This window comes from Lathamus discolor, chromosome 7, assembly GCF_037157495.1.
Source record: "Lathamus discolor isolate bLatDis1 chromosome 7, bLatDis1.hap1, whole genome shotgun sequence".
NCBI classification, from domain to species: domain Eukaryota; kingdom Metazoa; phylum Chordata; class Aves; order Psittaciformes; family Psittacidae; genus Lathamus; species Lathamus discolor.
In genome coordinates, this window is record NC_088890.1 from 9,842,141 (window position 1) to 9,850,144 (window position 8,004).

An 8,004-nucleotide genomic window follows, 5' to 3' on the forward strand; every position below is an offset into this window, starting at 1 on the left:
GGAGCTAGCCCCATGAATGGGAGGCTAGAGGCAAAGCTGGTGTCTGAGAGATCTCTGTGCATCTGCAGCACCTGATTGTGGGTCCTGCTGTCAGCAGGCTAATACTACCCTTGCTGTCCATGGAACCACTCCAGGGCTTCACATGAACCTCAGATTTTGTGGTTTCTGGAATACTGTTTCTTTTTGTGGGCTTCCTTTTCTTTCTCTATGACACATCCTGCCCTTGCTGTATCCAGCTCAAGGTGTCTTCTCCCACCCACAGCTGCTGAAGCTCTGGCCATTGGCAGCTCCAGAGATGCCTGCAGAGTTCCTGCCTGGTTTCTCCAATGCATCTGGTGAGTACTCTTCCCTGCCTCTGTTTTCCCAGTAACATTCTGGGTTAAATGTTGTCTCTTACCAGATTCATTTCTAAATGTTTTTAATCTTTATTTACAATACTCTTGTAAAAATCTTCCTACATTGGCTTTTTAATCCTTTCTGTCAGAGATGTTGACTTCTCTGCATTAAATGAATGGTGAGTTAATGAGTGGCTCTACTTCTTTATTGAATCTTCTTGACTTCTTTTAGTTTAAAATCCGAATCCATAATCCCTTGATCAAGAACATGGAGAAGTTAGACAATAATATTTTTCATGGCTCTACTGAGAACAAGTGCGTTCGATGCTTCTGTAGAGATGCCAGAAACACAGGCAGGGTTATTTTTGTCAGAGCCTTTGCCAGATTTCTCTGAGCTCTGTGTCTATTGAAAAAAATAAGAGGCCTTATTTAAAAGCTATAACCTTTACCACTGTCTTCTGCAGGTGAAATCCCTGGCCCCTGAAGACAAGGCAGAGCTCTCATTCAGATCTGAGTCAATATCCTAGCTTTGAGTGACGAGGGGCTACTCTGGCCTTCAGGTGAGAGCACCAGGGCCCTTTCCTCTGTTTTAGTAGGAATACTTCAGTGAGGGCTCTGGCACCCTGACATCCTCTCTTGTAAAGCCAGTGGTCTCACGGTGGGAGCTCAGCCAGGGCGCAGGCTGCTTGGAGGAGCCCCGGGGCTGCAGGCTCACCCCAAATCATGACCTGAATAATCCTCATGGGCTGAGAGGAACGAACCCCAGTGAAGCTGTGGAGCTGAGCAGGGCTCTGCAGTCAGGACTGGGCAGGTACCTGCACTGCTGTTCCCTCATCACTGACACACTGATGTAATCCTTAAGCAGCAGCATAGCCGGTGCACTCAGGAATAAATACCATCTGGCTCATTAAGACTTTGTGCTGCAATATCATAGATTTGTCCCCATGGAAGACTGTATATGTAAATGTGGAGTGAGCTTCCCAGGTGCCCGCAGCCAGTGGGGAACTTCACTCCAGTAAAAATAAAATCAGCTGAGCAAGTCTCTCCCTAATCCTCTCTTATTCTTTCAAACAGCCAGGGCTCAAAGGGATTTGCAGCATGTTTCTGAGGATGAAGTACTAGTGATAAACACTCATGCTGGGGCTACTCCTCGTACATCTTTAATTTCAGTTACATAGAGCAGAAGCCAGATTAGGGGAAGTGCCAGGCTCAGAGGTGAACAGGTAACATGTCTTGTAGATGTGGGTCCTGTAGCTTGGACATACTTCCATCAAGTGCTGCTTGCAGGAGATCTGTTAGCATTTGGGGTACATATATTAAAATAAACCGCATAGAAATAACCACAGGTCGAAGAGAACTGACAGCTCTGTGGGGAGGTTAAGGCTTTACACTGCCCTGTCATGCCATGGGTGTCAAAACAAATTATGTTTCCTGGAGAAGAATTTGTGTGAGCTTATATTGCCCTAATTTTAGAAAGAATCAAAGACTATGGAGAAGGCCAGAAAGCTGCCAAGACTCGTACCAGAGCAACACAGGCATTCAAGGAAGCAGTGACAATACTGGAAGACAGCGGATGTAACCCCAAGGTACCAAGCACCTGCACTGTTGCATCTTTTGTGGGAATGGGTATCCAATTAGCCTCAGCCTGGGAGGTCTTAAATCTTCTCTAATCTCCAGGTAAAGCATTTGGGGGGGATATTTGGCCAGCTGGGTGCTGCTGTTTCAGAAAGCAGATTTGTCAGCAGCAAGAGCATTTCTTCAGTAAAACCTGGGCAGCAGTATTTCTATGTGAAACAGCTCATCTCCCAAAGAGCTTTTATTAATATTTTAAACCTGGCCTTAATCCTGCTGTATCTACTTAGTTAAAATGAGCAATGACAGATCAATTGGAATGGTGATTGAGAAAGTACTGAAAGGTTTGGCTCTGAAAACGGAAAATCTGACTATCTATCTAACAACATGACACGGAGACCTCTCCTTGGATAGTAATGAAAAAACATCCCTTAAGTAAGCCTAAGTGATTCTTTGCATATTTCTTGTTCGCTCCTTAGAGAACAATCTATGTCCCTTAACAAGAGAAGACAGAGGAGAAATGGAAGAAATGTTCTCAGAGCAGAGCTCCAGCTGGAAGAAGGCCTCCTCCCCTTCCTGACCTGCACCTTCCACATCTGGATTGAGAATGATTTCCATTTAATTGCTTCAGTTTTACAGCAGTTTGTGATAGCCCTGATATGCAGGAGTCATCACATATTCCAGAACTGGGTTTTCATTTGATCCATCAAAGACTGCTGTAATTCTTCTCTTGATTTCAGTGGGTAAAATGTCCACTAACTTCAGCCGAAATTATCTCGAGCCGTGTGATGTCAAAACATGGCACAGATACTACTAATTTTGCAGATTTATGTAGTTATTTTGAATACTTTCTAGCATAAGCCTTTTCTATAATTAGGTATAAAGAGTATTTGACTTTAAGGAAGCAACGAAATAAATCAAGTGTCTTGATAGAAGTCAGCAGCTTGTCCATGAGTAATTACATGCTACGTCCAAAGTAAAACAAACCCAAAAGGAAAACAAAACAACCCATTTGTGCTATGGAGAACAAAAATGTAACTATTTTCATGTAATAAAGTGCATTTTTAACTCTGATTCAGAGAAAATTCAGGGCTTTTCGGTTTTTCTTTTTAAAGACTTACCTCTGGAATTAACAAAATTTTGGATTTTGTACTGAAAAATGAATTATTTGGAATTATTTTGGGGCAGGGGGCTATGGGCCGATACATGAGGGGATGATTAAGCAGGAGATGGCTGGTGAAGCAAGTACAGCTGAAATGGTTTTTTCTCTGTTACAACGAGCAGCCCACAGGGCCAGCTTGTGCTAACTCCAAGCGCAGCTTTGCAGGGATGCATCATGTGCATCCTGATGCGCAGTCATGGGAGGGCAATAAAAATAATGCACTGCCACTCTGTGACCTGTCAGAGCAACTGTAATGAATGAGGTAGTGCCAGCTGCAGGAACAAAACCCCACCAGCAGCCTGCAGTTATAGTGCTGCAGAGACAACCAGGAGATTCTCAGTTCACACATCCCAAGGTAAAGGGTTAAAGGAAGGGTTAGCCACAATACAGCAGAATACTGGTGGGCTCACATCTGGGATTTCTTACTTATTACCCACCTCCTGTAGGTGCTGGATGCCAGACAGCTCTTTACACAAACAGCAAAGAACAACATTCAGCGCAATAAGTTATAAACCTGACGTTCATTTCTGAGGCATTAAACTGCTGACACTCACTGTGAACACGTATTCCCAGCTGCTGCTGCTGCGCCATACCTTCGGGATCAAACCTCAGCCTTATTTCTATTCAGCAGGTCTTCTGGTATTATCACCTCAAGCTATCTTTGGATCCAAAAAGTCAATAATCTAAAATCCACAGCACTGTGGGTGAGAAGCTTAATATTTTCTTGCTCTTCAGAGCACAGCACATCAAAGACTAGGCTACCAGATGAGAAGCAACAGTGGGACCACAGGAGCTGGAAGGGCAACAGTGGGCTCTGGAGTTGTGGAGCTGGGACAATATCAAACGTCCTCCTGCTAAAAGGCATTTTAGACAGGAGCCAAGTATTTCTGAGGAGAACAGGAAGGAAATAAAACATATGGGGTTTGAATATGATTGAAGCTTTACTGATGTAGGATAGTCCTGGAAAAGTTTGTGCCATGTACAAACACAAATCTGGAGAGACGGAGGGATTGCTTTGGTGAAGGCTCTGACTTAGGGCTGAAGAGTTATGAATGAAAACTCCGACTTGTGCCACGGGTGGTAGTGGTCAGGTTATTTCATTTTTGCAGCCCAACTGTGCAGCATCCATTGCAGCACTGCTTCCCCTCCAGCTAACGCTGACCTGGTTCACACGGATTTGCGCTGCTCTGGGGCAGGAGATTCTGGACAGAGGTGCAGCCCTGAACAGACTGTCAAATGTGGGGGAAAACTCATTTTCTTTGCCACTCTAGCGCTGAGCTCAGCAGGACCTCAGCAGGAGCTGCACAGGGAAGCACGATGTTACCTTCAGCATACTCCAGGTGAGAAGTTGGCCCTTGTCTGTGCTGGGGTCAGTGGCCAGTGGAGCTGGGTCCCTGTGAGGGTGCTGGGGCTCTCAGATGGGTCTGGCGCCAGTCCTGCCATGTGCCATGTGCCGCATACCACTCGCCACATGCCAGCTGCCCCCATGCTCTCCAGCATCCCTGCACAAGCTGTGCCGGGCAGCCATGGGAGGTGCTCACCTGGGCAGGGTGGGAGGCCACTGGTGCAGTAGCAGTGACAGGGAAGGCAGCAGGAATGAAGATATAATTCCTGGATGTAAGTCCCTTGCCAGTCCTTTTTTTAAGCACAATGGCCCATCAGAAGCACATCTGAAACCTTATGTGTTCATCGCAAGGGAAACCTGCTGCTTCTTTATCAGTTTCCTCTGATGCGATCGGAAAAGCTGACCAAAAGGAGATACAGGAGCTTCACAAATGATTCATCTTTATTTCGATTTCCCAGAGTGATGTAACTCGCTGTGACAGGCTCAGGGAAATATGAAGCATGAGGCATCCGCTGGGAAATGTAAAAGGAAGTTGCTATTCCTGCCACTAAACATCTGTAAATATTAAATGGGTTTTACAAGTACTTTCCAAGTTGCTGAACAAATTTAGAGCTTGAAACGTTTAAGGGAAGGAAGGAAGGAACAGCAGAAGGAAGGATGATACTGACACTGGAAACCTTTTTTCCTATATTTCTTTGAAAAACAAACACGTTTACTTCAGATTTTTCAATGCCACCCATGAAAGTGAAGTGGCATCAGTAATTCTAGGGTTTGCGGGTTATTTGGCCTTTCACTGAAAATTATACATTTGTTAACATCTTTGTGTTACTTTATTTGTATTAGCAGTATTAATTTTTGTATTCTTGACGTGATTTTACAGGTCAAGGAGACAAGGGCAAGTAGTACTCCCAACAAACAAGGTTAGCTTCTCTGTACAGCAGTGGAAAAGCTAATATTAGTGTCCAGCATAAAAACAGTAACTACAAAAGGGGGGAAAAGCAGTGACTATAAAATCTTTCTGATCTGTTTATAGCATTTTGTTCTGCTGACTAGTGGACTCTACCCGTTTGGTTTTGAAAAGCTGTTAATAGGTATGAGCAATGGTTAAAGGATTCAAACTGAAATCTCTGTGTTTGTAATCACATGGATATAAACTGGACCAAAATCTGGCTGTTATGAAAGAAGAGACGTTTCTCTGCGCCACACAGGCAGCAGGGTATTTGGGACAGGGACTGGCTTATCTCCATCTTCAGCAGCCCCCGTGCCAGGGCCTGTGATAATACTGGCTGCAGTCCTGGTCTGTCCTGCTGCTTTTCACAGGGGAGCTGGTGTTACACCCATCAATGGCTGAAGTCTGCCTGGTGTAAATACGTTTCTTTTCATGGCAGATGAATCCCACTCTGATGCTGCAACTTAGAAAGTCCTTCCTCCTCAGAGAAGCGTAAAATCAGGGATATAGCAAAGCATTAGTGCCCCCAGAACTTTCTAGAAGAGTTAATGAACGGGTAGTAGAAGGAAGAGTGCAGGAGCAAAGATATTATGGATTATTCAGATATACAGCAATAAGCATGAAAGAGGTGCTTTAAGGAGCCAGCCAGACTGATGTAGAGGTGATATCTATGTTTGGAATACCTGAACTGAGTTTATCTTATCATTTATTAAAATTTTCTATTGAATTAATCTATTAATAACTAACTCTTGACAGGACCATTTTATCTCATGTTAGTCAGATAGCTTCTGACTAATGTGAGACATGTTAAGGGTGTGAATAAGATCGGAGCCTGCTCCTGCAAGGCAGCGAGTGGTGATTGCTCAGTGCTTGTACCTTATGTCTGTTCTTACACACAACAGCCAGCCCTAAATTTGGGGAATTAGCTGTCACAGAGAAAGCACATCCACACTGATCGTCTGCTGCATGCTCAAGAGTATGGCAAATCTATAAAACAAGGCCCCAGGGCATCCAAACAAGTATTTCATCTCTTTATGCCCATTGTAACTGAAAGCTGAAGAAGGGCATCCCTATTTGAGCAGTATAAGCCAGATGAAAGGCTGACATGTAGCAGGAGAGGCAGGGGAGGGTTTCGGCTGCACTTAGAAGTTTGTTGCTGTGCAGCAGGACCTTAGCGTACAGGCTTGAGTCACAAGACTTGCTGGGAGGGGGTCAGATACTGCACTGATGCTATGCTAAACCAGGAATCAAACACTTCATATTCCAAAAGGAGACTCAGAATGCCCAGGATGAGCATTCAGACCTAGCTGGTTGTTGCTTAGTTTTGTCTTACCTTCAGGGCACCACTAAATTAAGGTATTATCTCCAGCTCAGCTCTGAGAGGAGCTTCTTCAGTGAGTTCCCACCTTCCATCCTTCACATGTCTTCCCTTTTGCATCAGTCACCATTTTAAAAGGAAGGGTCGGGGGCAGAGACAGAGCCCTGCAGCACTTCATTGGCACACTACATCCTACCCAGGGGAGGGACCACAGGGCTGCTCCTGCTGTCAGCAGGAGATGCACAGTTGTCATCCAACTTGGCCCTGCAATAGAGCTTTTATGCACTGCAGCTCTCTTAATTAGACTGCAGCCCCCCATATGCAGGGCTTACTAATGATGTTGTATTTTGTATTTATTTATTCTCACTGCATGTTAAATAACAGGTATCTTAAGGACAGGATCTGTTGGTTCATATTCCTTGCCCCCATTTCAAGCCTTCTCCTAGGCATTATCTAAATTTATTCTTTACTCTTTACCCAGAAATGATCAAACACAAATGTTTCATAGAGGAAACCCTGGAGCAGGCAGCTAGAGCTTGACCTGAGTCCTTTTAAAATCAATAGAAAAACTCACAGAGAATTGAGACTGAAGTAATCTCTACATAAACTCCCTCTTTAGTCTTCAATAATTAGAGGCTGATTTACAGCCTGGAGGCTGAGATGCTTCACCTATTCAAGTGACTACTCAAGAATACCTCCTTGCTCCTTAGACAAGCGCCTGATAGAGATACAACAGGAGATTTTCACAAAATCAGTCTGTGCACAATTAGATTCTTTTCTTTCATACTTACCACTTGCCTGCTCTTACAGTTCACAAATACTTCTAACACAGAGATACTCAGCTTGTTTAACTAAATTGCACGAGTGTGAATATTTTTATTACTCCACTGGAACAAGCTTATTTGGCAAAGCCAAATTCAATTGAGTGTGTCTTTATAATGACCTTTGTGAGCAAGCACAGCCATATTCAGATGAGTAATCAACAGTGGGATGATATATGTTAAATTGCATCAATTTAATTCCAGAATGACTTTGCGTTTTAGACCACAAACACTAACATTGCTGCAGGAAACTGCAGTTGATCCCAGTTTTTCTACTTACGACAGTAAGCAGAAGTACTGAAAAATGAGCTGGCAGGTTTGGTTAAAGAGAGGGGTTCCCACATTATTTAGACTGCCCACAGATTTTCTAGCACAGAAGGACAGTTTTGCAGGCAGCTCCTGGGATGGGTATGTGAGAATTCAGCTGGGCCTGAGTCTATATTTGAGATGAGAATTTCCCTTTCATTTATATGGCAAAGGACACTAAGAAGATCAGTCAGCT

General features: G+C 44.0%; 1 long non-coding RNA gene across 1 annotated transcript; it reads left to right on the forward strand.

The window, feature by feature from the left end:
* Positions 1-218: 218 nt before the first annotated feature.
* LOC136018484 (uncharacterized) lies at positions 219-2,918 on the forward strand. Its single transcript, XR_010614437.1, has 4 exons — positions 219-335; positions 800-895; positions 1,809-1,921; positions 2,387-2,918. It is a non-coding gene; the product is annotated as an uncharacterized LOC136018484 (long non-coding RNA).
* The last annotated feature ends 5,086 nt before the right edge of the window (positions 2,919-8,004 follow it).